The following is a 6,954-nucleotide window of genomic DNA, read 5'->3' as shown; positions in this document are numbered from 1 at the left end:
CACACAGAAATATTCTATGCTCTTGGCATAGAAAACAGGCCACTGGGAAGATATATCTCAAAATGCTAATTTTGGCTTTGTTTGGGTCCTGTGACTATGGGTGATGCAAAAATACATAAAACACAGTTTCTGCCCTTAAGGAGCTGACTAATTCTTATTCTTTATTATATTTGTTTAGTCATCTTTACTTTTCATATCATTAAAATTTTAAGGAATGTCTTAGTTTAGGGCAGTTGAAATGAAGTTCAAAAAGGAAGAAATAAGTAAAGGCTAAAATCAAATTACTTTGGGCTTTAGGAATATGATTATGTATTTTTTATTCTGTATATTATATAGGAAAACAAATGTGTTTAGCAGGAGATATTTGATATGACACCTCTTTTGCTTGTCACTATTCAATTTGATTCAGCTCAGCAAATATCTACTAAGCAGGTAATGGTATATAAGGAAATCAGGGGAAAGCAGGAGGAGTAAAAGTTGAATAACAATCCTACCTTTGAGGTCCCTGCATCTAAAAAGAAGTAAATTAATGTAATGCTACTTCCACTTCCTCCCAACCCCAGTTGTATCCCTTCGATTCTTGTCTGATGTTCCTATTTAGGACAGAGAACAGGACCAAACCTTTGGGTAAAGCCCCCTGAATGACTGATTATTCTCAATGTAAATCACTAAGAAAATGGGAGATCGTTATTCACTGTACAGTCCCCAGCAGGCAGCCCTCCTTTCCAAGTGCTATTCCTGTTGTCTGTGACATGTTTCCTCCAGCCTTTATTATGGTTGTTTTTCATATCATATAGGTCTCAGTTCAAATGTCATGTCCTCAGAGAAGCCCTTCCTGACCACCTCACCACCCTAGAATACCACCACTCCACCCATTCTCAGCCAGAGAATCAGCCCACTTACCACACCCACATACACACCGTTCTTGATCTACTACTTTGTTCTACTGTTTTCATGGTATTCTAGAAAATACTTTTTTTTTTTTTGGTTTGAGATTATTGTCTATTTCTTTTGGAATATAAACCCCATGAGGGTAGGGATTTCACAAGTCTTTTGTATGGCTATATCCTCAGCTTCTAGAACAGTGTGTGGTTCATAATGTACATTTGATGAATATGTATGAACAAATGAGAGAGGGAACATCTGTTTCTGCCTCTCTTGATCTTACTGTCTTGACTCTAGACTTTAAAAAAAGAGACAAACTTTCACTTCGTTCCCAATTGCATCTCCAGCACCTAGAAGAACATCTGGTTCATAGTGGATATTCAGTAAAAAATTGTTAGCAAAAATGATAGTGGGACAGGAGCCAGGAAGAAAAAGATCCAAATAGCAGAAAATCAAGAGCAAAAATTTTTGCAAGATATATTAGTTTGGTGCAAAAGTAATTACGGGTTTTGGCATTAAAAGCAATGGCAAAAACTGCAATTGCTTTTGCACCAACCTAATACGGTGGTATGCGTTGATCTCCGTGTGTTTATTCCCATGAGCCTGTAGTCAATTATTGTCAGCAAGTTCTAGGCTTGTCTCAAATCTGAGACAAAAATTAAGGATGATCTGTGTATTCAGGCTTAGGGCAGAATAAGTGAGAAGAGAGTAGCAGAATCCCACAGTGCAGTACAGTAGAAATAGGAATCAGCCAGAGAAGGATCGGTAGATGGAAAATTTCTGGAGAAGGATTCAGACAAGAGGTCCAGCCACTCCCTCTCCAGGTGGATGTTCTCCCAGTACTGCCAAGCCTGGAGGAGCTGCGTTTTATTTTATTAGAGAAACAGTCATTTCTTTATAAAAGTAAACAAAAGAAGCATATCACAGAATCTCTTAATGCTATAAGTACTAAATGCTATGAAAAGATAAAGGATTAAGAGCTCACAACACATCAGACTAATTAGGAATCACATCATGAGAAAGGTAGCATTTTCAGATGCATCTTAATGAGGACAAACCAGGCAATGGAATATGCCAAGTGAAGGAAAGTGGAGAAGAAGCACATAGTATGGTTGGTGCATAGGAGATACGTGAGAAAGGAGAGAGATACAGAAAACTAGGTTGAGGACAAATTGGGCAAGGCTACGAGTACCAAACTGAGGTGTTTGGTGGTTTTTCTTTTTTTTAAATTTAGTTGGTAATGAGCAGTTACTTATTGTTTTTTGAGAAAGTTTATAACATTCGTGGACTACGTTTTAGGAACATAAATCTAGTGGCAGTATTTACATGGTTACTTGGTAGGCAGGATTCTAAAGTGACTCCCAGTGACCCATGATCTTGTACGATCCCCTCCATTTTGAATGTTGGAGGAGACTATGAATATGATGGCATATTATATGATTCACTTATGTTAAATGGCAAAGTTGGCTTTAAGAATGGGATGTTATCCTTGGCAGACCTCACTTCAGACATGCTCTTTACAAAGGTGGGGTTTCTTTCTGGAGAAAGAAATTAGAAGTACTGTATTCAACATGCAAAAAATTATTTGTTACTGCTTTTAATATGGAGGGGGAACACATAGAAAAAATCGCAAGTGGTTTCTAGTAGCTGATAACAAGCCCTGGCTAAAAGCCAGTAAGAATATGGAACCACGGTCCTACAATTACATATAAGGAATTTGATTCTGCAAAAACCTGAATGAGCTTGGTGGAGGATTTCTACCCAGAGCCTTCCGATAAGAATACCACCTGGCCAACACATTGAATGTGACATCCTGAGCAGAGAACGTGGCTGAGCCCCACTGAACTTCTAACCTACAGAATGGTGAGATAATAATTGGGTGTTGTTTTAAGCCTCTAAGTTTGTAATAATTTGTCATGCAGCAATAGAAATCAGATTCATCTGGAGTGGGGAAGAACTGGAAGCTATTTAGGAGACTAAAAACATAGCCTAGATTAAAATAAATTAATAACTAAACGAAAGGAGTTGCAATAGAAATAAAGAGTATAAATGAAAGAAATAACAGAGATAGCCTCTATATGATTTAGCAATTAATTTATGATGCTCAGAGAGAAGGAGAAGGTGAATAGAAGTCTAAGACTTGGAACATGGATGGCTAAAAGGATAAGAGTGCCAACATAAAGGTTTGGAAACCAAGAATATAATTAAGATGGATGACCAGTTTCATTTTAGATGCACTGAATTTATGATATCAACAGGATAAACACAGTTTATAAAAACTGGGGCGGGGGGAGCTGAAATGCTGTAGAGACTTAAGGTTAGAAATACTTGTGGAGTTATTGGTAACTAAATACAAGCATATAACTCAAGTGAGTTAACTAAAGAAATAATGGAGAGAAAGATTGGTATGAATTTGGAAGAGGACCCCAGAAAAAGGACTTCTCCCACCTAAGTGTAGATGATATTCTTCCTCTGTCTGAAATAGCCTATCTAAAATACCCCCGGAAAACCACCTACTTTGCTTTTAAATCTCAGTTCCACTACCATCTCTTCCATGCAGCACTCTCTGCCTTACTCAGCCAGGGGAAAAAAAAATACCTTTAAGTTTTTCAAGTGGTTATTCCTATCTCCCAAGTAGACTAAGTTTTCAGGGGACAGGAAGCATTTCATTTTATCTTTGTATTCTCAACATGAAATTGTCAAGAACACAATAGATACTAAATATGTATTGAGTGAATGAATTAAGGATGGGAGTAATAAAAAAGAGGAAGGAACCAAAACTTCACAACTGCTAATATAGTCTTACATAAGTATTCAATAATAATGGTTGATGGGAAGTTTTTAGAAAATAAATGTATATTACTCAAGAATATCAATAAAGACAGGCATAATACACATGCATTCATACATACACACATAGGGTTTTTATAGTCAAAAGTAGAGTTTAATGCAACAGAATCCACTAATCCACTAATCTGCTGTTGTTTTCTGTTTTAGAAATGCTTTCCTTTAACTCTCCTTGTGTTTAGGAAAAAAGATTGATAAGTATCCTCTGATTCAGTAGTTGGCTATAACAGTCACAACCTCTAACATAAAATAGGAAAGACCTATTATTTAAAAATTAAAACAACTCTTAATTAATGCAACACAACAGAGAGATCAAATACAAGGCATGTATACTACCAATATGTTCAACTCAGTTCCTCCTGAAAAGCTGCAAATCCTCCATACATCAAGGAAACCAGATGCTCAGCCAGAAATATGAATCCTATGATTTAAACCATTTGAGTGAAGGCATCTCAAGATGCCAGCATTCTGAAACAATTTAATCCATCCAGAGCTGGGATTCTGCAGCCTTTGATAAAAGAAACACTGTGCTACTGTCTTGAATATCACAAGATGGCATCTCCAGGTGTGCTGATGAGGGAATTGTTTTTTTCCCATTTAATTTGCTTTCAATTCAATTTCCCAAGAAGTCATTCCAAGAGTCTGGCAGGGGTGCCATTTATTTGTCATTGCTGGACATGCTGCTGCTGGCTTCATCCATTTCATCCATTGCTCCCTCTTCCTGGATGTATGTTAGTTGCAAATGAGTTATTATAAGTCCAAAATTTGGTTGCTACTAGTGTTCTCTAGTTTGCTGGCTCCCATATCCATATTCTGTTCTAGTCTGGAATTACAGCTGGGAATCTCTGTTAGGGATTATTTTACTTGCTCATCATCCCCTGTTACTTTGATTATTCTGAATGAAATGGCTGGTCATTAAAATATAAAGATGGGTATGCCTTGATCTCTGCCTTAGACAAAAACAGACAAGCGATTCTCTTAGGTCTCAGCCGACTCTTTTTAAGCATTTGCTATGGGCTAGGCACTCTGCTAATCTCTTGAAATGGACTATCGAATTATTCTTTACTACAACCCTGTGAGATGGCACTCTTATTTTATGCTTATGGCTTAAATAACAGATTGGAGGTACTGCAAAGGGAAGGGAGCCATTGTAGACATGCTGTCAGTCTTCAGTATCTATGAATGAAGAGTCATGTGGAGTACAGACTGGCAAATGTTGTGACAGAAATATGCACTGTAGCTAAGGGAGGGAAGTCTCAAAGATGGTTTCAAGGGGGAAGAGGATGAACTTTTGGCAAGGAGGACTGGAGCTGAGGGGGACCCAGAACTATATATTTAAAGGCCAGAGGTGACCACCAAAGCAGAAGAACTGAAAAAGAATTTTCTTCTGGATTTGGCATTTTCCAAGGGCAGAGTAAAGATGTCAGGAACGCTTGAGGCAGGCCTAGAAAGAGGAGGCAGCTGACAGAACTGAGAAAGAGCAGAAAGGAATGGAAAAACAACCAATAGTTCACAGGGAAAAAATCAAAGAGAGAGTTTCCAGGGCCTATTGAATTTTGCAATTAGATCTTCATTATTAATCACAAAAGCTATTATGTTCTTTATGCCAAGCAAAGATCAAACACATGATCTCATTTAATCCTCACAACTACTCTTGAAGTATGTGTTATTATCTGCAGAACAGTTCCCGGGGTGGCTAAGGGCAAAATCCAAACCGCAGTGGGTTAAGAAGTGACTGAGTGGGGAGAATGTAGTCTGGATTTGGGATAAATTTAGGATAGAAAGGGATTGAGCCCCTATTAAAGGCTAGTGAGTGCGCCAGTCACTTTAGCACTGCTTTCTAATGTCATCCAAACAAAACTCTAAAAGGAATGTGTTGTTATTCACCATCAAAGAAGAGACTCAGATCTGGAGACATGGTGTGACTCCAGGAGCCTATCTTCTTTTCGATCAACTCCATTGCCCTACAGAGGGGAAGAGGGATAAATGCAATAGACATTGACTGAGGATTTTACTGCATATGGTCAAGAACTGTACTAAGAACATTTACATGGATTGCACACTGAAACTTCAGTTTAAATGCTAATTTCACTATTAATAGTGTGGTTATCTGGCCTGAGGCCAGAAATCAGACTCCCTGAATTTGGATCTCAGTTCTGTCACTTACTATGTATCCTTTTGGCTCAGTTTCCTCATCTGTAAAATGGACTTTGCTGTGAAAATTATTTGGTAATATACTTGAAATATAAATAACAAGGCATGTCTAGAGCATAAGTGTGGAGAAAAATGTTAGCTCACAGTTGTTTTTTGTTTTTTGTTTTGAGACAGAGTTTGCTCTGTCACCCAGTCTGGAGTGCAGTGGCACAATCTCGGCTCACTGCAACCTCCATCTCTTGGATTCAAGCCATTCTCTTGCCGCAGCCTCCCCAGTAGCTGGGATTACATGTGCGCACCACCACGCCCAGCTAATTTTTGTGTTTTTAGTAGAGATGAGGTTTCACCATGTTGGCAAGGCTGGTCTCGAACTCCTGACTTCGTGATCCACCCGCTTCGGCCTTCCAAAGTGCTGGGATTACAGGCCTGAGCCACTGCGCCAGGCTGCTCATAGTTTAATCTCCAGTGTACAGCCATGACAAGAGAGAATTAGGAAGACAAAGCTAGCGACTCTTATATTCTGTTCCGGACTCCGGGATCTTCCACACACCCTTGTTTTTAGCCACCACTGCACCATCCTGCTGGGAAACCTTTTGGGGACCTGTAGGAAGGAAACCTCTGGGGGAAGCTGTAGGTGGGGTTGTGGTGTGTTTGCTTGTTTTCTTGTTTGTTTTTAACATGATACTGACTCGCACATATTTCTCACCTCGAGAGAAGATGATGCGGGAGAGAGGGGCGTTATGATGGGTATGCTCTCAGAAAGACAGGAAGCTATGATGACGGGCTGCAGGTGCAGGGGCCTGCAGTGTCCGTCAGAAGAGGCTCGGGAAAGTAAGCGAGAATGGTGTTCACGTTGTGACTTTGTTTGGAATCAGAAGACTGAAAAGCCAGGAAGAAGTTCTGTTTTCCTCTGCCCTCTTGCTAGCCACCACACAGCCACTGTTCTTGGAGAATTAAAAAAACAAAAACAAAAACAAAACAAAACAAAACAAAAAAACCGTCCCTCCTACCATTTCTTTAGTCCTGAATCTCCTTTTCCCTTCCTCTCCCCAGCCATCCCCACCCCTA

Source organism: Pan troglodytes, chromosome 3 (assembly GCF_028858775.2).
Source record: "Pan troglodytes isolate AG18354 chromosome 3, NHGRI_mPanTro3-v2.0_pri, whole genome shotgun sequence".
In the NCBI taxonomy this organism is placed as follows: domain Eukaryota; kingdom Metazoa; phylum Chordata; class Mammalia; order Primates; family Hominidae; genus Pan; species Pan troglodytes.
This window is presented reverse-complemented; position numbering follows the sequence as displayed.